At 43.0% G+C, this 26,704-nt stretch overlaps 1 protein-coding gene and 1 pseudogene across 1 annotated transcript in view; one reads left to right on the top strand and one right to left on the bottom strand.

Moving 5' to 3' along the window:
• The window catches only part of RAB27A (RAB27A, member RAS oncogene family), an 82,989-nt gene that overhangs the window by 20,112 nt on the left and 36,173 nt on the right, over nt 1-26,704 (top strand). The window contains exon 2 of the mRNA XM_012801836.2: nt 1,839-1,960. The gene's annotated coding sequence lies outside the window, so the exon portion shown is untranslated. The remainder of the gene's footprint in view (nt 1-1,838; nt 1,961-26,704) is intronic.
• LOC105886471 lies at nt 13,685-18,013 on the bottom strand (annotated as a pseudogene).

Raw genomic sequence — 26,704 nt, 5'->3', positions numbered from 1 at the left:
GCCCCCCCCCCCCACAACACCCAGCTGTTTTTGTTTGTTTGTTTGTTTTAGAGACGAGGTCTCACTCTCGCTCAGGCTGATCTTGAACCTGTGAGCTCAGGCAATCCACCTGCCTTGGCCTCCCACAGTGCTAGGATTACAGGCATGAGCCACTGCACCCACCCTCTTTATAAACCATATCTATATATTAGAGTCAGCAACAGGTATGAACCAAAAATTCCATTTCATTTACCACAAGAGATTCAAACTGGTTATGTTCAGGCTTTTTCAGTTGCCTACTGTTCTTGGTGATGGGATTTTGTAGGTTGGACAGATTGAGTCTTCAATCACACTTTGAGTTGCCAAAATGAGAGAATAGCTTCCCTTAGAGGAGAAGCTGAGCATTAATTAGTGCTCAGCAAGTGATGGGGTGGGGGTGAATGAATCAAAAATAAATAAGATACAATCCCTGCTTTTGAGATACCCACAGTGAGACCAGGAAGTAAACTGGATAATTATCATACAGGGATGACCAGTTCTACAAATAGTAAGCACAGAAAAAGGGCATCTAACTCAGCACTGGCTGAAGAAGAAGGCAGAGGATTAAATCTCTTCCTGAGCAGGAGTTGGGAGGTTTAGAGCAGTGGCTTTGGATGTTAGTGTGCATCAGAGTCACCTGGGAGCTTGCTAAACAACAGACAGCTACGTCCCACCGTCAGCCTTTCTGATTTAGTCAGGTAGTCCTAAGAGTGTGCATTTTTAACAAGTTCCTAGAAGACACTGGTAGGGCTGGCCTTGGAACCATATTTTGAAAACCTCTGGTTAATTGCAAAGAATTTTGGTGGCTGGGCTCTAGCAGCTCAAAGGCAGGAGGAAGGGGATGGCAGGTGACACTGAAGCCTAAGGAACAGGGATCTTATCGTGAGGTTGTGGGGAGCCAATAGCAGGTTTTAAGGAGGAGGGTGATGGATTCTGTTTGCCTTTTGGAAATAGCATTTTGGGTGTGGAATGGGGGATAGACCAGAGGCAGGACCAGGTTGAGGACTAGAACATGAAATAAGTGGTGTCTTATAGCCATTCAGACAAGAGATACTGAAAACTTGGAATAAGGGCAAGGGGAGAAAAGCTCCTTAGGACTTGGTGGCCAATTGGAAATGGGAGGGACAGAGAGGGAGGAATTGGTGAGACCTGTCAGACTTTTGACTGCGTTACTCAAGACACAGAAAGAGAAATGGGTCTGAATCAGGGTCATGGAAAGAGAGCAAGGGAGGGAAATTGAATGTGGGACGCATTGGATTTGAGAAGCCAGCAAGCTGTCAGGGTGCACCCTCCCATGTATAGACAGTTTTACTCGTGGGTCTGGAGGCCAGGAGCAAGGTCTGGTAAATAATCCAGCCCTTTCTTCCTGCCGCTTCCATTTGGTCTCCCATATGGTTTGTTTGGGTTGGGCATCATATTTACAAAGAAACAATATAAACTTTAAGGGCCGTAAGAACCTGGTACTTTTCAAGATGTTTTCTCAAAAAAAAAAAAAAAAAGTTCTCCTTTTTTTCTTTCGGGGGCAAAAAAAAGAGTTGAAGTACCACTTGTCTCCCAGCACCAGAAGAGGTTAATAAAGCCGCCTTCTGTGTGAGAGTCCTGTCGAACTGGATCTTAGCAAGCTTGAAAGGGGAAAAATCACTTGACTGGTCTGCAGGGCCATATGACGAACAGCTGAGACTAATTAGCTGGATTGTGGGTTTTTATAGCAGTGCCTGATTTTCAAAGTTGATGGAGCGAACTGCTTTTCAAAAGACTCTTTTGAAAACCTTTATAAGTAGGCCATTCTGATTCAACATTTCTCCTTGTCTCAATATTAGACGAGAAGTAGCCATCTTGAAGAGGACATGCGATCGGAAGTTATTGATTATTGACGCGTGTTGGCAGCTCCCGTCTCTAAAAGTTTTAGAAAAACTGGACAAACGGTTCTCTACCCTGAGAGGTATGGTTCTGCATTTATCTTTTCATTTTTCCTGAAGTGGTTTTGAGCTCTGCCATGCCAATTTTGAAAATGCTTAAATCGTGTGCAATTTTATGTAAACACCACTGCACATGTTATTATTTTTAAGCAAAGACTTCACAATATCTGCTCGATTTCTTGGGATTACTGTGAGAAGTGCATTTTCAATGACCAAGGAGTTAATATGAATATGGACTGTATTCTCCCTTTCTTTACTCTAATCAAGTAACTTAAGTCTTTATTCTTAGACAATATGTTGAATAAAACAGCTAAGAAACTGAATTCCTCTACTAGTGTTGCTTGTCCTCTGAGGATTTTATCCACACAAATTCAAGCTCCTTCTGGGAGGCTGAGGTGGGTGCATTGCCTGAGCTCAGGAGTCAAGACCGACCTGAGTGAGAGTGAGACCCTGTCTCTACTAAAAAAAAAGAAAAAAAGAAAAATTGAGGCAAGAGGATCGCTTCAGCCCAAGAGTTTGAGGTTGCTGTGAGCTATGATGCAACAGCACTCTACCAAGGTGACAAAGTGAGACTGTCTCAAACAAATAAAAAAATTAAAGCTTCTTGGGACTTTGTTTTTATTTTATTTTATTTATTTATTTTTTTAGACAGAGTCTCACTAGGTTGCCCTTGGTAGTGTGCTGTGGCATCACAGCTCTCGGCCACCTGAAATTCTTGGGCTTAAGTGATTCTCTTGCCTCAGCCTCCCAAGTAGCTGAGACTACAGGCGCCTGCCAAATGCCTGACTATTTTTTGTTGTAGTTGTTTAGCTGTTGTTCAGTTGGCCCAGGCCGGGTTTAAACCCGCCACCTTCAGTGTATGTAGCTGGCACCGTAACCCCTGGGCTATGGGCGCCGAGCCATGGGACTTTGTTTTTAATATGAAAAGCTTTAATGGAGGAGCGTGTGTGTTTTTGTATATGGTAGATTTCTTCTGTGAATGAAATCTGCTTTGAAATTATTGTTAATTGTATTAGGTGTGATAAGGGTATTGTGGCTATGTGAGGAAAGTTCCGCATATGTTAGAGATGTACCGTGAAGTGTGCTGGAGGGAGAGATTTGGGCGCTGAGTGTGCTGAGAGCTTTCGTTACATAATCCTCTACTTATGGGTATTAGTTTATCAGGGCTGCTATAACAATGTGCTGTAAACTGGGTGACTTCACAACGGAAACGTATTGTCGTACAGTTCTGGATCCCTGAACTCCCAGATGAAGCTGTTAGCAGGACAGTTTCCTTCTGAGGCTGCGAGGGAGGGTCGACCGTTCCATGCTCTGCTCCTTGGCTTGCAGATGGCTGTCTCCTCCCCACACCCCTTCACATCATCTTCCTTCTGTTCATGTCTGCATCCAGATTTCCTTATCAGGACACCTGTCATATTGGAGTAGAGCCCACCCTAATGACCTCTTTTTAACTTGCTTACCTCTATAAAGGTCCTATCTCCAAAAAAAATTACAGTTTGAGGAACTGCGACTTAGGACTTCAACATGTCAATTTTAGAGGAACATAATTCAAACCCCAGTGAATACCTTTGCCAAATTTCATAGTATTGGCAGGCCACAGTAGCATATGCTTATAATCCCTGGACTTGGGAGGCTGAGGAGGGAGGATCATTTCAGACCAGCCTAGGCAACATAGTGAGACACATCTCTACAAAAAATAAAGAAAAATTGGCTGAGTGTGGTAGTGAGTGTATGTAATCTCATCTACTTTGGAGGCTGAGGGAGGAGGATTGCTTGAGACCTGGAGTTGGAGTCTGCTAAGATCCTGCCATTGCACTCCAGTCTGGACCACAGAGTTAGATCCCATCTCTTTTTTTCTGAGACAGAGTTTTACTATGTTGCTCTTAGGAGAGTGCAGTGGCGTCACAGCTCACAGCAACCTCCAACTCTTGGGCTTAAGAGATTCTCTTGCCTCAGCCTCCCAAGTAGCTGGGACTATGGGCAGCCACCACAACACCCAGCTATTTTTTTGTTATAGTTGTCATTGTTTGGCAGGCTTGGGCCAGGTTTGAACCCGCCAGTTCTGGTGTATGTGGCCAGTGCCGTAGCCACTGTGCCATGAGCGCTGAGCCAATCCCATCTCTTAAAAAAAAAAAATTAATATCATCACATTTTAAAGATTGACCTCCAAATGCACTTAAGCCCAGTACCTGGCTGTGCTGGATCCCAAGTGTGTGAAGATGAGTAAGGCATGGTCCCTGCTCACTGCCCTGTGGTTTTATTAGACGTATGGATCTAACTTTGTGTATATGTGCTTACCTGTGGCTTACACTGAGTTTCAGCCACTTTCATAGTTGTATGTCCCTACAGGCACAGTCAGGCTCCTGGCACATGGACAGTGTGATATCCTGTGAGAGCCACCTAGAAAGGCTCCTTTTCCCCGAGTGCCCCCAACTATATAGGTGAAGAGAGTGGAAGAATTCTTTTTTTTTTGAGACAGAATCTCACTCTGTCACCCTCGCTAGCGTGCTGTGGATCATAGCTTACAGCAATCTCAAACTCTTGGGCTCAAAGCAATTCTCTTGCCTTAGCCTTACTGGTAGCTGGGACTACAGGTGCCTACCACAACGCCTGGCTATTTTTAGAGATGGGGTCTTGCTCTTGCTCAGGCTGGGCTTGAACTCCTGAGCTCAAGCAATCCACCAGCTCAGCCTCCCAGAGTACTGGGATTCCAGGCATGAGCCACTGCGTCCAGCCCTTTTTTCATTTTTTTTTTTTTTCTTGAGGCAGAGTCTCACTATGTCACTCTTGGTGGAGTGCTGTGGCATCACAGCTCATAGCAACGTCAAACTCCTGGGCTTAAGCAATTCTCTTGCCACCACAACACCCAAGTATTTTTTGGTTGTAGTTAATCATTGTTTGGCAGGCCCGGGCTGGATTCGAACCCACCAGGTCTAGTGTATTTGGCTGGTACCTTAGCTGCTTGGGCTATAGGCGCCACCCTTGCAGAAGGATTCTTAATGTTCATCTAGTCTAACCTCCTTCTACAGATGAGGAAATAAAGGCTTAGAAGTGCTAGTCTTTTGGCTGATTTGTGTTAGCACCAGGGCATCCTGCAGGGTGTCCTGACGTTCACTCCAGGATGCTGATCAGGAAAGACAACATTTTGTTTTCATTCCACAAGCTTTTCACCTGCGATTGAACCCAGTGCCACATTATCAGAAGTCATTGTGGGAAAGAGCCTTGATTACAAATTGACCCCCTTTGTCAGGATCCTTAGATTGTAAACACCCCAAAGTATGTTTTTCAGAGGAGTGTTTATTCACGAGGGCACCTCATGCATAGTATGAGGCTGGATTTCATACACTCCAGAGGGGTTTACCCTGGTCGTGGTTGCTTTCCCTGTCTCTCACCACTCTGTCTTTATCCCTTCCAGACACAGTGTTCAATAACCTTCAGCCGTTAGAACACCATCAACATCCTTTTCTTCTTTCTCACTGCTTCTGCTGCCCACAGGACAGGAACTGTGGCAGCAGTGGAACGCACTGATGAAACCTTGCTGCCCGGCAGGATGGCACCATGGCAACAGGGCCGGGGCACATGTGAGGGCCGCGGGCTGCCTCTCTGCGGCTGTTTTGACTTCCACCCTCTCCAGAACTTCAGTGCCCAAGTGCTCAAGAAGGAAATGGTCACCTCCCCCCATTTCTGTTTTTCCTTGTTAGGATTAAAGCTTCCTGAGAGATCTGGCCATCTTTTGCTGTTATTCCATTCTTCTTCCCTCTGAACTCAGTGGATTTAGATAGAGCCCGAACTCAGGAGATAGCATGTAGCTGATGAGTCATATGAAGCCCATTAAAAAGCAAAGCTGATTATCGCAGGATAATTTTTATTTGCTCTGTTTTGCAAGAGGATGTTTTCTTCTGTGCTTCTGGTGTGCTGTGGTGTGGCTTGGGCCCTGCCCACTTGGCAGAGCAGAGGTCCCGTGGTGTAGGGGCTGGGGAGAGGGGGTGATGGATGAGGCTGGTGGTGCTGGAGAGATGAACTCACATTGGTGCTGCTTCTCTGGAGACAGGAGCCACTTTGCTCAAACACAGACATAAATCATCCTTCCAAGAGCTGAGAGCATCAATTACTTTTGTTTATTTTTTCTTGTCTTTCCCATTCCATACTCTATCAGGTTTCTCCTCTCAGTGACATTATCTGAGCTGGGATCCTGTAGCAATCCTTTAGTGAGATTCATCACTCAGCAAAGGAGAAAACCCAGATTGCTGCCCTAAGCACATGCACCTCTGTGTTGGGGTGACCAGCCCAGCCTGTGGCCGTCACTACTTGGAAAATCCTTTTCCTAGTGTTCTTGGATGTCTCTTGCTGCTCCTGATATTCTGGCTCTCTCCTCATTTTAAATGCCTGTCTCATCTCTCCCAGGGCCTCTGTATTGGTGATTGTAAAATTCATAGCCTTGTTCTTCTTTTGAACCCTAGTTCTGTTTTCCAAGTGCTAATTATTTAATTTTATTTTTTATTATTTATTTATTTATTTTTGAGACAGAGCCTCAAATTGTCCCCCTGGGTAGAGTGCCATGGCATCACAGCTCACAGCAACCTCCAACTCCTGGGCTCAAGCGAGTCTCCTGCCTCTGCCTCCCAAGTAGCTGGGACCACAGGCGCCCACCACAATGCCTGGCTATTTTTTGGTTGCAGCTGGCATTGTTGTTTGGCAGGCCAGGCTGGATTCAAACCCGCCACCTTAGGTGCATGTGGCTGGCGCCTTAGCCACTTGAGCCACAGGTGCCGAGCCTCCAAATGCTAATTAAACATGACTTTCTGGATGTCCCTCAGACATGAGGGATATTTAATTGATTGTGTCTCTTGTGGTATAACAGTAGTTGAATGTGCCCGAGTTTAGGTCTGGGTTCTGCCAATTCTGGCCCTGTGACCGTGGGCAAGTTTCTTAACCTTTCTTTGTTTCTGAAGATCAAGAACCTTATAGGGTTGTCGTGAAGACTGAATGAGTTAACATTTTGAAGAATTTGGCTCAGTGTCTGTAGCTCAGCAGCTAGGGCACCAGCCATATAGACCAGAGCTGGTGGGTTTGAACCCAGCCCCAGCCTGCCAAACCACAATGACAACAGCAACCAAAAAATAGTTGGGCAGCTTGGCGCCTGTAGCATAGTGGTTATAGCACCAGCCACGTGCACCAAGGCTGGCAGGTTCAAGCCTGGCCTGGGCCAGCTAAACAGCAATGACAACTACAACAAGAAAATAGCTGGGCATTGTGGTGGGCACCTGTAGTCCCAGCTACATGGGAGGCTGAAGCAAGAGAATTGCGTAAGCCCAAGAGTTTGAGGTTTCTGTGAGCTATGATGCCACAGCACTCTACCGAAGGTGACATAGTAAGAGTCTGTCTCAAGCAACCCTCCCAAAACAAAAAAACAAAAAAACCCAAACAAACATTTTGAAAGATTTAGGAAAGTTCTTAGTTAATTACAATAATCACCTTCTCAAACCATCTTTTATTCTGTTAGTTAAGGATAATACCATCTACTCATTTACCAAACTAAACCTTTTGATGATCTTTAACTTCTGTAATCCTATAATACAGGAAGCTGAGATGGGAAAATTGCATGAGGCCAAGAGTTTGAGGCTACAGGGAGCTATGATACTGCCACAGCACGTAAAAAAACCAAAAAACAAAACAATATAGATTTCTGTCTCCTAAATACATCTTGAATCAATCCAATTACTCCCTTTCTCTTTACTCTTACTGTCACTGACGCAGTTCATCCTCTCCTCGCTCTCTAGGTTGAGCCACTTTGGACTGCTATGACAAACTGCCATGGATTAAATGGCTTCCAGACAACAGAAAATTATTTCTTACAGTGTTAGAGGCTGCAAGTCTGAGATCAGGGACCAGCATGGTTGAGTTCTGGTGAGGGTTCTCTCCCACGTGCAGACTCTTGACTTACTGTATATTCACCTGGCAGAAAGGTCACTTTCTAGCCTCCTCTTATAAGGGCACTAATCCCATTCATGAGGGTTCCATCCATATAACCCCATTATCTCTCAAAGGCCCCACTCCTTACATCACATTGGAGGTTGGATTTCTTTTTTTTTTTTGAGACAGAGCCTCAAGCTGTCCCCCTGGGTAGAGTGCCGTGGCATTACAGCTCACAGCAACCTCCAACTCCTGGGCTCAAGCGAGTCTCCTGCCTCTGCCTCCCAAGTAGCTGGGACCACAGGCGCCCGCCACAACGCCCGGCTAGTTTTTGGTTGCAGCCGTCATTGTTGTTTGGCGGGTCCGGGCTGGGGATTCGAACCCGCCACCTTAGGTGTACGTGGCTGGCGCCTTAGCTGGTTGAGCTATAGGCGCTGAGCCTGGAGGTTGGATTTCAACATATTAATTTTGGGGAGATACAAACGTTAAGTCTATAACACCTCTGGATGCTCCAAATATTTCCAGCCTCCATGGACCTGGAGATCTATCATGGATAGTAGAGATCTATCTAGGGTATAGATCTCATGTACTTCTCTTGCATAAAAAGCCTGTGGTAGATTTCTGTTGTCTAGAGGATAACACCCAAGCCTTTTAGTACCATCTGAAATGTTCTTTTAGGCCTGAGTCCCAACCATGTTTCCATCTTTCAGTCTCTGTTTCTGGACACACTTCTTTAGCCACACCCATCTGCTGAGGTCCCCTCAGTGCATTACAAGTAACTTTTAGTCTCTCATACCTTTGCAAGTTCTTACCCTCTATTCTCCCCTATCAGTTGGCCCAATATGTGCTCCTTTCTTGATGGCTTTAAACCTGGTCTTTGTTTTTTTTTTTTTGAGACAGAGTCTTACTATGTTGCCCTGGGTAGAGTGCTATGGTGTCACAGCTCATAGCAACCTCCAACTCTTGGGCTTAAGTGATTCTCTTGCCTCAGCCTCCCAAGTAGCTGGGACACAGGTGCCCACTATAATGCCCAGCTATTTTTGGTTCCAGTTGTCACTGTTTAGCAGGCCTGGGCCAGGCTTGAACTGGTGTCTGTGACTGGCACCCTTATTCAGTGAGCTACAGGCGCTGAGCCTATTTTGTATTTTGAATATTAAAAATGTTATACTTTTTTGGGTTGGTGTTAATGATTATTTATAATATCTGTATCTTTAAAGCATTGTGATTTTTGGCTAACATGGGAGGTAAAGTTTATCCCCACGTTATTCTGTGCACTGTGTAGTTTTTGTCCATTCACATTTGTCACTTGTCCTTCCATATGCCCAGACACTCACGTTCTGATTTTAGTCCTTGGCTCAGCTGCCCCCTGTGAAGTTTCTCTGACTCCTTCACTGGCATAGTGGGCTCCTCCCTCTGGCCCTATCTCCCCACCACTCCCATTTCCTTAGTGCTTTGTGCATATTTCTTTTTATAGTTCTTGTTTCACGGCACTATCATTGTTAATTTCCATGTGTTAACTCACCTATTAGGCTCTTGTTCTTCTGGAACCACGTTCTTGGTGCTTAACCTAGTGACAAGCGCATGGTACCTCCTCAGGGCTTGTTGGTTAGGTGTTTAATTGATGTCCTCATAAGATGTTGCCTGGATTTCAATCAGTCAAATTGATTTTCCTCGTCAGTGGCTTCTAACTTTACTGGTATATCTCTGGATTATTGGCAGAGGCAAATCCATGTATTAAACTTCATTTAAAATTATTATTTTTGGGCTCGGTGCCTGTAGCACAGTGGTGATGGTGCCAGCCACATATACCAAGGGTGGCAGGATTGAACCTGGTCTGGACCAGCTAAACAACTGCAACAAAAAAACAGCCGGGCATTGTGGCAGGTGCCTGTAGTCTCAGCTACTTGGGAGGCTGAGGCAAGAGTATTGCTTAAGCCCAGAAGTTTGAGGTTGCTGTGAACTGTGACTCCATGGCACTCTACCAAGGGCGACATAGTGAGACTGTCTCAAAAAAGAAAATATTATTATTTTTGAGGCAGGGTCTCACTACATTGCCCAGGAATGTAAAAAAAACTATGTTAGACAACGATTTGGCATTATCTTGCATTACTGAGCACACACACTCCTGGGGCCTGGGTAGCTCACTCTGACCTCTACCCTAGAGCAGAGCTCCTGTTGTGCCCCAACCCGGTGCTGATATGTTGAGATAGTGAACCCTCTTCCTGCAGGGTGGCTGGGCAGGGCCTAACCTTCTAGAGCCCTCATACCTGATCATGAGCATTTCCCGGGTAGGTTGTATAAATATCACAAAAGAAGATTGGAAATTGGAAAGCAATTTCCTAGAGGAACTCTTGCTGGTGTCCATCAGGAGACATGTAATACATATATATTTTTAGTAGTATTGTTTTAAGTGAGAACAAAACCTTGCAGATGTGTTATGGTTAAGCAAATTCTCCTCTTCTGAAAACCCACAGACAATAAGTAGTTAGAACAAAGTTTTAATGTATTCTTTATTAGTATCAGCGGTAAACATGGTAAATTTCCAAGGAGAATGAGGGAGGCAAAGGCAGGGTAGGAGGAAAACGATACTACTCCTGGCCTGTGTGTGTTTCCAGTGACGAGTCGTCAGCTGGGCGGTGTATGATGATGGGTAAGAAGTAAGTTTTGAACTTGAGCAGGTGCCTTAATGCAGATGGCCGAGGAGAAAATGCTGTACCGGCAAAGGGATGTGCAGCTGTTTTCCCTGACATTTCCCTAAAGTACTTTCTAGCCGAGGAATAATGCCTGGGAATAAAATTTCACTAGAACAGCAGGGGCTGCCCATCGTGTCCCGGGTAATTTAGTTTGGCCGAGAACACCCTGCTGTGGTCTTGGTCATGTTCATTCTGAGCTGACAGTGTGTTCTGTCTTTTGTGGTTGTACAGTCCTGGCCTTCTTTTCAGACCTTTCACCGTGGGCCATTCTGCTTCTGTTCTGAGGACAGAGGTAAATGTGGGACACAGGGCACGGGAATGACTTTCAAGCCTTTTCTGTGACGTGGCTTTGGTGATCCCTAATGCTGAACCTGCCCCAGTCCAATCTCACTATCTTTCCCCTCCAAAAACCTAATACCCCCCTGCAGACATCTTATGCCCACTGTAGTCCTCTCTCCCCTCCCACTTCAGATGTCCTGTTTATGTCAGCAATGCCATTTTGTTCTTCTGGCCACCTGGGCTTCTTCTCTGGGGTTTCCTTGGCCGCTTTCTTTCCCACTGAGTGTGGCAGTGTGTCCTATTTTAAAGTTAATGTCTCTCAGATACCTTCCTTCCCATTCCTGCTGCAGCTGCCTTCATCTAGGCCAGTGGTTCTCAACCTTCCTAGTGCTGCGACCCTTTAATACAGTTCCTCATGTTGTGGTGACCCCCAACCATAAAATTATTTTTGTTGCTACTTTATAACTGTAATTTTGCTACTGTTATGAATTGTAATGTAAATATCTGATATGCAGGATGATCTTAGGCGACCTCTGTGAAAGGGTCATTCAATGCCCAAAGAGGTCACGACCCACAGGTTGAGAACTGCTGATCTAGGCCCTCATTTTCAGGGAGTTAGAGGTGACACAAGGGACAGCTGTCACCATGACTCCACTTAAATTTCTCGTGGTCAAACTCTGAGCCTGGAACCTATAGAGCATAGAATGTTTGTGTTGGGAAGACACAATTGAGTTCAAACTTCTTATTTCACATTTGAGAAAACCAGGCCTGTAGAGGGTTGGCGAGCTATGCTGGGTCCACACAGATGGTGGCGGAGGAATGGGAACGCCTAAGAGGTGGCCAACATGTAAGGGATATTTTATAAATGTCTTAAAGTTTTTTAATGAATATTTTGGAAATAAAGGTACACTTTGCTACAATTTCCCATTTCCCCATGTATGGTGACTTTAGGGATGACTTTTCGGACACCCTGTACTTCAATTGGGGTAGGTACAGTGGCTCACACCTATAATCCCAACATTTCGGAAAGCTGAGGCAGGAGAATCACTTGAGGCCATGAGTCTGAGACCAGTCTGGGCAATATAGAAAGATCCCATCTCTAAAAAAATAATAAAAAATAATGACAACCCCTCCCCCCCATTTGTTTAATTGAAGTCAGAGTACATCCTTGTACCAAATGCTATCTTTCCTATTCCTCACCATTGAGTTAAATGCTGCCTGGTTTGGAGGTGCTCAGCTCCAGTCCTGGCTTTTGCTTGAAGTCTTAGTCAGATTGCTCCCCTTGTCTGCTTGTCTTGTAAAACAACCATCTTACATGCACTCAGTAGTTTATAGGTTTTAAAAAACATTTCAATAGATTTAGGGGGCCTACGTGGGGTTCCATGAGATTTATAAATTGTGTAGTGGAGAAGTCTGGACTTTTAGTATACACATCACCCAGAGAGTGTACCTTGTACCCAATAGGTAATTTCTAATCCCTTCCCCCTCCCCCTTTTTGAATCTCCAGTGTCCATGTACCACTCTGGGCAGCGTCCTTGCATAGCTGTAGCTTAGCTCCTTCTTGTAAGTAAAAACATGTGGAATTTATTTTTCTGTTCCTGACTTATTTTACTTAGAATAATTGGCTTCTAGTTCTATCCATGCTGCTGCAAAAACATGATTTCATTCTTTCTTCTGACTCTGTGGTCTCTACATACCACATTTTCTTTATCTACTCATTGGTTGATGGGCACTTAGGTTGATTCCATATCTTTGCAATTGGGAATTGTGCTGTGAAACATATTAGTGCAGGTATCTTTTTGATACCATGATTTCTTTTCCTTTGGGTAGATACCTGGGGGTGGGATTGCAGGATCAAACAGTTGATTAACTGAGTTCCTGGCTCTTGCCTGAAGTAAGTCAGTAGCAGAGTTTAGGCCTTCTGCCTTCAAGTCCATTTCCATGTTGATAGCCCATGCCAGCTGGTCTGCAGGCTGTACCAGACATTTTGCTCCCCAGTAATATTGTTTTATTTGTTCTTTGTCATACATGAGTTCTTCTTTCTTCCTCCCCCTGATTATAACTTCTTGAGGGCAATGGCTGGATCATATGTTTCTTTCATGCTATCCATCGTTGCTAGCCCAGGACTAGACACATAGTGGGGTACCCATCAAAACACTGCAGAGTTGGATGCAAATAGCTCAATTTACCAAAAAAGTACAGCCATCATTGGCATTCCAAGACTCCAAGTCATTCCTGAATGAAATCAGCAGGGAACAGAGGGAACCAGAGGAAGGAAGGGGCTGTCAGCAAAAGCCAGATGGCAGACACAATTAGCATTTGAGTGACAGCTGACCACTTATCAGTCTAGCGGTGAGGGGTAGTGGAGAAGCAACACATAAGAAGGCCGGAAATGTGCAATTTTAGTGTAGAGATGAGACATACTCAGGGGTGGGAGTGCAGTACATGGAAGTAGCACATGACCTGTACAAGTTAACTGAGGTAAAGCAATCATACATATGGAGGCACTTTGATTAAAGGAGACCCTGAGTAGGAAGGGTTTATAAGGACTAGCTTCCAGGGTGAGGGTGGCGAGGGTAGAGATGCATCTGGCTCTGTCCATGATCACCCTGTTCATTACTAGGACTGTGAGAAAGGTGGGTAGGTGTGGATATTTCCATTGAAACAACTTTCCCTCCCTTTCCCCTGCTCAGGGCCTCTGTCCTGAGCCGTTATGGTCACAAGGGAAGGGAATGCAAGTAATTGTCTGTATCATTTCTGCACAGAAGTATGTTGTGATGATCACCTTGCTGGATTTTGTGGTACTGTCTCATTTCATGTATTCTTTTTTTTTTCACAAATAGGATTCTTTATTTGTCATTATTAAAAGCCTGAATCTTTAGATTCTTGGACTGGTGGTTCATATCCATCAGCTCGTTCCACTTTAACCCCCGTCTCACCCCCAGTAGCTTTTCCAGAACTACGACCTTCACCATGAAGCTCCGTGAGTTTTCCCAACTCAAACTTGGGTTTCTTCAGCATTTTTACTTTTCTAACGAAGACATCATGGAGAGGGTAAATAGATTGGCATCCCCTTTCTGTCTTTTCCAATGCTATCTGGAATCAATTTATTAACAACTTCTTTCAAGTCATTCATCTGCACCTCTCTGGTCATGATTTCCATCATTTTCTTCCGGATTTGGCGAACCTGTTGGTGCTGGGCGTAAGAGGTCTTCTGTATCTGATTGTTGCATTTCTCAGTAAAACCAACACAGAACAAACGAAGCAAATAACCATCGGTAGTCGTAACATCAACATGAGCTTCAATCACAGTCTGCCATTTTTAAACCATAGAACATATTTTATCACGGGTAAGATCCATGCCATGGAAGTTAGTCAGGGAGTTTTTGCCCTGAACATCTTCCGTAATTAGCTTGAATTTTCTAAGTGCAATTTCATCATTCTGCAGATCAGCAAGACTCACTTCAAACACACGACCTTTGAGGCCATCAGATGCAAATTTGGTTCCTTGAGTCCTGGTGACTAGAGTTTTCCCAATATTTCTTGTATTGAACATAGCAGGTGCCTTCACATCATACCAATCTTTCTTAGAAAATGGATCAACCACTTTCTTCTTGGCTCCCTTTTTGCTGCTTTTTGTAAGCGCTTGTTCTTGCCACCACCATGATGGTGCTCAGCCTTTTTTGTTTGTTTGTTTTAAGACAGAGTCTCAAGCTGTCGCTCTGAGTAGAGTGCTGTGGCATCACAGCTCACAGCAACCTCCAACTCTTGAGCTCTTGCCTCGATTTTTTTATTTTTATTTTTATTTATTTACTTATTTTTGAGACAGAGCCTCAAGCTGTCCCCCTGGGTAGAGTACCATGGCTTCACTGCTCACAGCAATCTCCAACTCCTCAAGCGAGTCTCCTGCCTCAGCCTCCCAAGTAGCTGGGACCACAGGCTCCCGCCACAATGGCCAGCTATTTTTTGGTTGCAGCCATTATTGTTGTTTGGCGGGCCCAGGCTGGATTTGAACCCACCACCTTAGGTGTATGTGGCTGGCACCTTAGCCACTTGAGCCACAGGCACCGAGCCTTTATTTTTTTTTTTTAAGCAGAGATAGGGTCTTGCTTTTTGCTCAGGCTGGTCTCTTGAAGTGGTGAGCTCAAGCTATCCACCCACCTCAGCCTCCCAGAGTGCTAGGATTACAGGCATGAGCCACCCCACCTGGTTTTCATTTCACGTATTCTTGTGCATTTTCCCCATAAATCAGAGAGATGCTTTAGAAATTCCAATACTTTGACAGTTAAATCATGTTTCCAGTTCTGCCTTTTCCCACAGGGGGTCACAGAAATCTACTGATAGATGTATGCCCAGATTTTGGTTTGGAAAATCTTGCTACATTTTATATTATATTCGGGATGCTTGAGTTCATAAACATTTTGCACATGAATGAAATGCAAAATTTCTACTATAATTCATGTGAAAAATGTTTAATTTCCTAATAGTTGAAGCCAACACATTTTCTTTTATGAGCTTTTGTTTCTTATAAAGAACATAAGATCAAGACTTTTTAGATTAGAACTTTAACATCTTTTCCTTCCTGTGTCAGAAATTTTCAGAGGTTAGCACCGTAAGAGCTAAAGGAATGTGTATCTCAACTGTGTAGAGGCACCAGAAATTAAGAGAAATTATTTCAAATTAAAAATTATAATTTCTATGCAAAATAAGTTATTTTCTCTGTCATGTTCTATGCTGTAGATTCTAAAATGTAAAACCCTTTTATTTCTTGGACATTCATATGTAAAATTTTAGGATCGTACACATATAGCTAGGAAAATAGATTCATACCATTGATGCCTGTTGTTAGGCATTTTGGTTTATTTTCAAGACTTTATAGCTATATAGCAACTGTATTTTTTTTTTTTTTTTGAGTCAGAGTCTCACTATGTTGCCCTGCGTGGAATGTTGTGGCATCACAGCTCACAGCAACCTCAAACTCTTGGGCTTAAGCAATTCTCTTACCTTAGCCTCCCAAGTAGCCGGGACTACAGGCGCCTGCCACAAGGCCCGGCTTTTTTCTGTTGCAGTTGTCATTGTTGTTTTAGTTGGCCCGGGCTGGGTTTGAACCCCCCACCCTTGGTGCATGTGGCTGGCACCATTACCACTGTGTAGGGCTCTGAGCTAACAACTATATTTTTTATGTATATGCAAATACATATAGGAAAAATCTAACAAACAATATGGCATTTATTTCATTGTTTTTGTTGGGGCAAAAACACTCAACTTACAAACTTTTGCAATCAAATTTGTTGGGATGTAAGAGCTAACTTTATATTTTAAAATGTGGACATCCTGGTTCGGCGCCTATAGCTCAACTGGCTAAGGCGCCAGCCACGTACCCCTAAGGTGGCGGGTTCGAATCCCCAGCCCGGACCCGCCAAAACAACAATCACGGCTGCAACCAAAAAATAGCCGGGTGTTGTGGCGGGTGCCTGTGGTCCCAGCTACTTGGGAGGCGGAGGCAGGAGACTCGCTTGAGCCCAGGAGTTGGAGGTTGCTGTGATCTGTAATGCCATGGCACTCTACCCAGGGGGACAGCTTGAGGCTCTGTCTCAAAAAAGAAAAAAAAAAATGTGGACATCCTGAAACAGGACTGTAGGTTATAAAGCCGATTTTCATGTATGGCTTCTAAAACATTTTCCATTATTTTATAGTTACCTCTCTCACATTAAGAATCTAATTTAATTCTCATTTAAAAATTAAGTATAATGTTACATGTTTCTTCTATTTCCAATGAACACACAAACATCATTTCCAAAGATTTGCCATCTATGTCTCCCCAACTCATGGATGCTCAGGTACGTGCTCACGGTTTATGCTCCTCTCGTCTGCAGCGTTCTTTACCTCCCCGGCTGGTTCTTTTGCAGATCCACAGTCTGTTTGTTAATACACAATCTTTATTACAGTGCTGGTTCACTGTGTTGAGGATCCCCCCCCCTTCTTTTTTAACGAGGTTACTGTTCTTTCTGAGTGACCATCTTGCCTGCTCATTTCTGCCTCTATATAGTTGACACCTTCTGGCTTCAAATATCTTTTTCAGTGGTGACCTCAAAAAATAGGGTCTTTGTTCCCATAGATGCCCTTATTCCAGGCGGAGGACAGAGACAAAGGATGGCCTTGGGGAACCAAATTCTAAGCTGAATGTTTGGCTTTCTATCTGCCCAGGGCACTTAGTGAAGGAGGCTGGTTGGAAGAGTTAGGGAACCTTTGAAATTGGATGAGCAGAGCAGGGGCGAGCAAGTGGATCAGACATTGCTGTGACTTAGAAAGTAAGAGAATCTCTCTGGATTTTGATAAAGAAACAACTATATAGTTTTTCTAGCTCTTGTTACAACTGCTGGCTCTGACGAGCCAGGTTTTCTGTCTGCGGATTGATGTCCTCTTGAATTCTTGGAATGTTGTCCTTCCCGTGACTCCCAGATCTGTAAACTATTTCTTACTTCATTGATGTGCTCCTTAGTTTCTTGGTGCTTGTCGTGGATATGATTTGACTACTTGTCTGGGACCTCCCTTCATACGTAATCCCTACAGCCCAGAGTGGATTCTTGCCGCCCTCACATGAAGCTGGCCAGGGGTGGGGGGTGGGGGGCGCTGGGGCATTCCAGAGTCTTCTCTGTTCCCTTTTCCTCATGCTCTTTTCTCCCTCCCAGAAACTTCAGATGGTTTTAAGTAATGATACTTTCATATAAAACATTCCTTATGATACAGTTGTAAGCTGGGCCAAGCGGTTAACATACAATACTAGCAATTTCTTCTGAATTCATAGAAAAAAGTCAAGTTGAGAGAATTTTAAGTTTTACTTTGAGCGATGTTTAAAAAGTTAGTAATTCTTTATGCTATTTTGTACTATAATTCAGTGTAAAGTGTCTGACAGAGCACGAAAGAATATATTCGCAGTAATTTTGTTAGCTGTGCTAATTTCATTGTGTTATTGGAAGCATATCTTAGCTTTTGAGGGTTCTACCCAAACATAGATCTTGAGCCAATAAAGACTAATCTGGTCATATTTTCTGATAACATCAAACGATCCATTTAGATACAGGACAGAATCACCAGTGGAGCTGGTTACAAACATCCTCCCAGGATTTCCTCTGTTGTCTGGTTTCCTGTCCCAAGGTCAGTGCTGCTGCTTGGCTCCTTTTTGGCCATGTTGGCCTAGATTTTTCCAGGACTATTCAGCCCAAGACCCAAAGCTCTTCCCTCCCCATAAATGACCCAATGACAGTTGTCCCCCAAATTCTTTCCTGTAGTCTCATCTCATTCTCTTGCGCTCCAGGTAGCCACTCTTGGAGTCTCACCAGGGGCGCCCAATGTTTCAGATTTTTCCTCCCAGATGAGAAAAATCACTTTGTGGGGACTGATTTGAGAGGTGGCATCTTTAGGAGATGCTGAGTGAAAAAAATCTGTCAGATTTTATAAATGAGTTCTCAACTAAAGTGTTTAGGCAGGGAGAAAGTGTTTGGGGACAAAGGCAAATGAGATGATGCTGCGTGGACCTTTCTGCACTGGCTTTCTAAATGTGTGTGATGGAGTCATTATTAGGTCTGTGGTAGGTCCACAGGCCTTGGAGACAGCCTTACCCTTCACTCCTTTCATTAGAATGGTTCTGCTTTCCTCTGTTTTATATGTTGGGGTGCCAGGTAAAATTTCATTTGAGGAAACAGTTTTATTGCTAAAGAATGGTTGCAACCAGCTGGACGAGAGCAGTGTTCTGAGGCAATGAAAGGTTTGCTGCAATGACCGTGCATAGGTGTCCTGTGCAGGAGTGTGCAGCTGGCTGTGAAGACACTGATATGCTGTGGACAAGAAGGAGCCCAAAGTCAGGAGCGCTTTAGCATATTTATAGCAGTCAAACATACAATCATCTCCACAGCGATCTGTGACACAGCGTTATGATGCAACATGCTGTGTTCTTCCCTGTTGCTCAATTGACTGTCATAACAGGATGAAGGCAAACAGGCTGGCCACAGGTGCCCCAGCCCTCCCTGTCATCATCTGGTGATTGTAACCTTAAATAATTTCATAAGAGTGGACACATTAGTCCACTCTGATTAAAAAATGAGCAAAGTTCAGTGCAAGTTACAGCCTTCCCAGTTAGTACCCCATTTATAAGAACTTCAAATAATATGTATGCACTAAAAGTAGAAGCAAAAAACTTAGCCAGGTAGCATAGATGAACAATTTGAAGGTCTCATTTGACTGTATGCTTTTTTATTCCAGTTAAAAATACAAGGAAAGATACATTTTAAATAAAAATTTACAGAACTCTTATCGCACCTCTGTGGACCCCAGGGTCCCACAGAACACAAATTGAGAACCACAGATTTAATGCCGCTCTGAGTAAGGACTGCAGTGCTCGGTCTTTTATGATGCTTTATCATCCTCCTTAAAACATTCTATTGACTTTATTTTCTAAAAATGAATGTGACCTAGGTTTTTAAGGTACTGTTCTTAGAAACTAACAAAGCAGTAACAATGTAAAAAAGGATATAGCAGACTGAGATCTTCGACTAACTAGCTTGACTAGTGTGTATGTAATTCTGTGTCCAACTAATAGGGTATATAGATGATTTTCATGTAGTCACAGAATGTTTATAAAACTAAACTCGTCTTAACGAATTCCCCCTAATTTAATGTTATGTGGACCACAGTTATTGATTAAAGTAATAAAATATGAAGAAAACAGCAACTGTAACAAAAAGCCGACTGTGATCCAGTAGGCTGATTTAGAAGTTGGCTAAATGGCTGTACATTGTTACTCTTCAATCTTTTGCATAAGTAAACCCAAGTCACACCCCACTCTATAAACAGCTGCTGACAGAAATGCAAACAGTCAGTTCTAGGACTCTGAATACTAAATAGGCAGGATAAGGAAAGACTTCTTAGGAAGCAGTAAGAAATATATACGATTAGCCTTTGTCCAATAGGTGAGTTTTCTTTCCTTCCCTGTCAGCTACTAAACATATGTTGTAGCTATATTAAAAGACCTGAAGAGAAACAAAAAGACCTATAGCCAAATGCCAGCGGCTATTGGCCCCTGATGGGAGAGGTTAAGAATCCTATGATCATTGATTTAGTGATGTTAAAACATTGGGAAATGGTTAGTCTTTCTGAGCCCATTTCACAGTTGATAACAATTGAGTTGGTAGACAGTGAAAATATTTATAGATCCTACTCATGACCTACTGTCATCAGTGTGCTGCCTTTTCATTAACACTGAGATGAGACTGAAGCTGGGACGGTATTGAGAAGCACTTGGGTTTCTGAAATGCCCCTATTCTCACAGGTAGCTGAAAAAAAATTCTCTTCCTAATAGGAAAAGTAGAAGACCCTGAAGGTGCAGCACACAAGCTCACTGAGGAGGGTGGAGCACTGTGAAGTTAATATGGCAGCTCACAGAGTTGCAAGGAAAGCACAAATTCATTGACTGGGGTTGTTGGTACAAGGTCAGTTTTTGCACCTGCAAACTGCAGTTTAGCAAGATTACCTGGAGATGAGGGATGAGAGAGCCAGAAGAGGAAAAAGAAGAGTAGAGAGGCCAAAGGGTGATGGCTGGCATCGAGGCTGTTGGAATGCGAGGTGGGGGTGTTATAGGGCTGGTGTTTGGCTGTAGAAATTAAAATCAGCTGCGAAGAGATGACTGCCCTGTATCACTTTAGGACACCATCACATACCAAAGAGCATATTCCTGTGGCGAGAACAGCCTCTGCTTTTCCATAACCCAGCGTGGGGAAGGAGAAATAAACTGAGTGGGAATGGTGGGAAATCAAAAAGAAAAGAGACAAAAGAGGGGATCGGGAGGACTGAAGCAGCGGATGACTGCTGCCAGCACCAAACTGTGGAAACAGCTTTATTTATAAAGTACCTTTAACAAGGTAAATCTTAACACCTGGGGTAAAGATTAACTTTAAGGAGGAAAAGCTGTGTGCTTGCCAATACTAAGAAAAGTATGCATGGGCTATGTGACTTCTGGCAGGTGAAAAGAGTGTTTGTTATTAAAGTAGGAGAAGCAGCTGGGGGGTGCGGAGGGGGGTCATTCCCTGAACACATCCCCAGGCTGGGGGGGTCCTGCCGCCTCACAGCCCATTCTCCACACCTCTTAGATGTGGTCAGTGAGGGTGTGGAGTAGACGGACAATGGAGGCGTAAAGTCATATTTGGAGCATCTTAGTAGCCTTGGTAAGTATCTGGGTGCCCACTGATGCTTCACTTTCTGAGCCGGGTATGTGGGATGGGAGCCCTCACCATTCCCAGTCCTGCATGTAGTCATAGCATATCTCTTTGCAGAAAAGTTAAGTATGGTTGTGCCCTTTGTTAGATAAGAAGTTGGCTGGCTGATTGTAGTACACTGTAAAATAAAAAAAAAAAAATTCTTACAAAACATTGAAAATAATATCCTAGCACATAAATGGTTGGGCCTGGAAACAGGGTGGTGGTATATGTTCTGCATGCAATTTCTCTATAAGGTGAGTACATATAGAGTACTTATACTCTTATTTGTAAAAAGTTAATAATAAACGAGCCCTCCCTTCTTCCCCAACTCAGGGATATTTGTCTTACTGTTTTAATAAAAATTTGGATAGTCACCCTCAAGAGATTGTGCTTCTTCTAATTCATAACATTTTTCTTGGAAGGAAAGGGTTTGCTTCTTGACCTGGTGTGCTTCCCTGACAGATTAAAATCTTTCCTGTGTTGTAACACATGAAAAATTTGAGGTAGTTGTCAGGCGGTATGGGAGACTGGCCGTGCTGGTCAAAGGCCTTACCATGAGGGTTCTGCATTCTGGGAGGACAAATCATGGCAGATGTTCTTTGCTTTCCAAGCTTGGAAATTTTCTTTCCAATTTCAAGACCTCTGAGTTTTGCCTGATTTGTAATCCTCTCAGTCCTGGCTATGGTAGCAGTACTGTTATTTCTGATTTTTATGCCTTTGAGTCTTAGGCCCGGGAGTCTTCTGGCACTTTGTTATAACTAGAGCTCTTTATCCTAACTCTGCAGAGCTTGTTAACAGTGTGATTCTCTCTATTTAACTAGTTGAACTTGCAGATAGTCTATTTTTCAGGCAGTTTTCTTTTCCATTTTTTAGAAAACATTTTCATTCCGTTCTTTGAGCATCACATAAAGTTTCAGTGTCATTCTTAAGGTATAACTGAAAAAGCTGACAGCCATAAGATTAGTGTATAGGCTTACTGTGATGTAATCATAGGAATAGCTATGATTTACGGATCTTTTATTAGGCATTTTGATGCTCACTTTGGCAGGTGGGTGATGATATCCTATTATTTGAATTTCAGAGACCCTGACTCCAAAGTCGGGGTTTCATTGTCTTTTGTGTGCTGCTGAGTGGGAGCAGACGAGAGATTTTGCACTTTCATCAAATTCTCACCATTTGGAGGCTTCCCAGCTTCATGGTGGTGTTAAGGGTATGGGTGGGGCATTCTATTGCAGTGTCATATGGTTGTGTCCATATGTGTTCTGGGGCTGCTTTCACATTATTTGAGATATTACTCAGTAAACCAAACAGCCACTCCTATTTCCACTGCATTGCTTACATTTTACAAATGACATATTCTGGCCAGTTGTGGTGGCTCACGCCTATAATCCCAGTACACTAAGAGGTTGAGGCAGATGGATTGCCTGAGCTCAGTAGTTCGAGACCAGACTGAGCAAGAGCAAGACCCTGTCTATAAAAATAGCCAGGTTTTGTGGCGGGTGCCTATAGTCCCCGCTACTTGGGGGGCTGAGGCAAGAGAATCACTTGAGCCCAAGAATTCGAGTTTGCTGTGAGCTGTGAGGCCACAGCACTCTACTGTAAGGTGACTGAGATTTTGTCTCAAAACCCCCCCCCCAAAAAACCCAGCAAAACCCCAAACCAAATGTATGCCTTTTTTCCTATTATATCTCTAAAACAAGAGGTACTTATCATAAGGTGTGATGAGTGTAACATCCAGTGTTTCAGTGAATTTACTTTCCATAAATCCTTACAAATATGCGTATTCTGATCCTGAAAGAGGCCTGAGCAACAAGTAATGTCTTGTGAGCAAACAAGTCAATGGTCTTCATAAATTTTTTTAGAATGCCAGTATCTCAAATTTTGAGTCATTGACAAGGGTCTTTCAAAACGTTTTCTACTTTCAGGACTCATTACAATGCCCTCTTATTTCCTAACATATAGTTGTATTATTTGCTTACTAGGTTACGTTGGTCACTCACGAAGTGACTGTAAGATTTCAGAAATAGTAGATGGACTCCTGGATTGAGAAGGCTTATTTTTTTCTTTATCTCAGTCTTTCTCTTTAAGACACATTACAAATGTCCAGAAGCTCTTACAAATGAGGATGTGTTTGGCAGCATTTGACATGTATATTTAATTTCATAGTATTTTCAGATTTTTTTTCTTTGAAACACTTATTATGTTGGAATATTACCATCTGTTAGAAGTTGGTTTTTTCACTTTGTTTAAATGGGAGAAGTAGGCTATTCTTATGTAACAGGCTTACTTTATAAATATTAATATTAAGCTAAATGATATGCAAATTTGGATCCTATCAGTATTTAGCTGCAACATCTCCACTAGGATCTACATTACTATAAAACACCATATTGGCTTGGCGCTCGTAGCTCAGTGGTTGGGGCACCTGCCACGTACACCGAGGCTGGCAGGTTTGAACCTGATCCGGTCCTGCTAAACAACAATGACAACTGCAACAAAAAAAAATAGCCGGGGGGGGGGGGCAGTGCCTGTGGCTCAAAGGAGGTAATGGGTTCAAACCCAGCCCCAGCCAAAAAAAAAAAAAGCAGGGCTTTGTGACAGGCGCCCATAGTCCCAGCTACCTGGGAGGCTAAGGCAAGAGAATCACTTAAGCCCAAGAGTTAGAGGTTGCGTGACCCCACAGCACTCCACCAGGGGTGACATAGCAAGACTCTGTCTCAAAAAAACAAACAAAAAGCCCACCATATTGATAGGAGTGCATTCATGAATCCTAGGTTATATGTGTGTATCATAGGTGAATATATGATACAATTGCAATCTGATATTCTGAATTTATTTCTGTTTCTACATTAAAATCATTTGGGGCTATAGGAATTAAGGTCCATAAGCCACATAGAAACACTAACATATTTTCTTAACCATTAAAAAAATTCAGAATATTTTCAGGTGAAAGCGTTCCTTTTTCATATTTTTCTTCATATTGTTTAAAAACATTTCTACTTATTCTCTGTTGAGCTTTACACTTTTATTCCTTCTGTATCTTTGCATGTGTGCCGAATATTGTGACTCGTGCACGTGGCTGCTGGGAGAAAGCAATGCAGGGGTGTGAATCTTGATGTCAGGTGGTTGTGTGACGTTATGAGAGAAGTTTAAAATGTTCATAAGGATTGGCGTCTTTGAAAACTCAAAGGCAGGGAGAACTTAGGAACAGGCCTGAGGTCGCGAGGTCTAAGGTAGGTAGGGGAGAAGAAAGAACATGCATTTTCCATGTCCAGTATCACTGAATTGACTCCCCACGGTGCCCTGGCACGCAGCACAGAATAGGCATTCAATCAATATTTGTTGAGGCGTGAGTGTGAGGGCCAGAAGTATCTTTACAAAGAACTTGAGGTGGTGCCAGAGAAAATAATCTTATTTGAGAAGAAAATACCAAGGGACTGAACAACTCTACAGGGAAGTGCAAAATTTCATGAGTTTTCTGCTTTCTTCCATTTTGCCATAAGAAAGAAAGAGAATTTATGAATGATGGTTCCAAGTATCTAGAAGGCTTATTATTTCTTGATTTGCTGTGACCAACAAGAGGTAGTCAAATCCCAAATTTATGACTTCTCTCTTTGGGGGAGCCCACTGGAAGGAAGGACTTTTTGATGGCAGGGGCTCCAAGGGCGGAGTACAGATCCCTGAGCCCGGCATCCCTAACAGTTTAAGCTCTAATCCAGCAGTTCTCAACCTGTGGGTCATAACCCACTGGAACTATATTAAAGATTCGTGGCATTAGGAAGGTTGAGAACCACTGCTCTAATCACAAGCAATTTCTCACAATCGCTGCTGGTACTGAAGAAAACTTTGATTCCTGAATCAATACAACCATAACTGAGGCTTCTAGTCCTGAAGGAAGACAACACACATATCACAGAGGTACATACAGGGCTGGAATTTAGGAGACTTGGGGTGTAGCTCAGCCCCATATCTCACTAGCTGGTTGATTTCACACCATTCACTTGCCTTTTCTGGGCCTCAGTTTCTTCTGCTGCAGATTAGAACATTTAACTCCTTAACGCTCCTGAAAACAGAAAAACACACAAATAAGACTTGTTATTAGGTTGGAATGCCATGGTAGCTTTTGTGATAGATAAATACCCCAAAAGGGATTGCATCTAAATTGAATTTCTTTCTACAATTTTTCGGATGGCTTAGGCACTGGTTTCATTTAGAATGGGTTAAAAAAAATTACATGCTGTGCTAATAAAGATCTTGATGAAGCTATTAGTATTAGTATTGTTAGTGTCAATTATTGAACACTTAACACAAAACAGGAAGTGTGCTAAAGCTTTCTGTGGATTATCTCACTTAGTTCTTAAAACAATCCAATGAGGTAAGTAATGTTGTTATCTCTGTTGAAAGAATGAAGCATAGAGAACTTGGATCAGATAGCCTTTTTCTGGCATAAAGCAGAAAAGTCAGAATCTGATCCAAGCCTGTAGTGAACCTTATATAGTATAAATCTAGATATTAAATTCCTTCTAAGGATGATGGGTAGTTAGAATGAAATCAACTATGTCTACTAGTAGGACTGTTTGTGGCACATGGTAGCTATTCAGTTAATATTATTCCTCCCCCTTCATTTAATCGCTGTTCCAAATGTGGGTGATAAAGGGGAAATACGGCTTTCAAAAAAAATGTCTGACCTAGGTAGGATGATTTTAGAATGATCTGCCTTATGATGGGGGATCCTAAGGGTGGAGTCTGTGATTGACTTTATTATGGTGCTTCATGAGAATTTGAGTTTATAGGTATGAGAGAGAGATATATCTTCCCCCTTTGCTCTTAACTAAAATCACACTCCTTTATCTGATTCTTGACAAAAAATTTAAGATATGTTTTATTTTTAAAATAAGGAAGAAGATCACTGACTTTCTTTCTCCAGGTAATTAGCACCAATAAGATGTATTCAGGAAGTGGGTGTATCTTGGTTTCTATTGTTAATCTGATGAAAGTGAGGGTGGAGAGCACTTTAATAAAATATTTGTGTAAGGAGGAGAAACTAAAGTGAGTTAAGAAAGCCGTCTGAATGTTTCAAACTGGGGCATTCTGAACTTTCTAGAAGACATTCTTTGAAGTTATTTAGATACTACTTCCTCAGGGAGGTTCAGAGTTTAAGTATGTGACCTTAGATTCAGGTACTCTTAACAGATCCTTAGTATTTATTAATTTTTAGTTCAGTAGCTCAGATGACTTCTTGCTATTTGAGGGAAGAGAGGAACATTGTCTGCACGTTGACCTAGGAAGCTAGGTTGCTGATAGCTGCTAAACTAGGGTGACCAGACCTCCCGCTTTTGGAGCGAAAGTCCCGCTTTTCAACAATTTGTCCTGCATCCTGCAGCATTTTAAAAGTCCTAATTTTTGGAAAGAATGCACGAATGGGTGAGAGAACAAGAAGGGAATATACGGTTTTTGGCTGCCATGTGGCTATTTCGCCAGAATATGAGTTTTATATTATTTTTGTTAAGTTTATAATGTTAAACTGTAATAATAACTAATAATTGCTGAGAAATGATTATCGAGAACTGCTTATCAAAGTTTGCATTGTTGTCAGGCCCTGCCCTGCCCCATCCCCTGCCCTGCCCCC

Source organism: Otolemur garnettii, unplaced genomic scaffold (assembly GCF_000181295.1).
Source record: "Otolemur garnettii isolate 467f Iridium unplaced genomic scaffold, OtoGar3 scaffold00011, whole genome shotgun sequence".
Lineage (NCBI taxonomy): Eukaryota > Metazoa > Chordata > Mammalia > Primates > Galagidae > Otolemur > Otolemur garnettii.
This window is presented reverse-complemented; position numbering and strand designations above follow the sequence as displayed.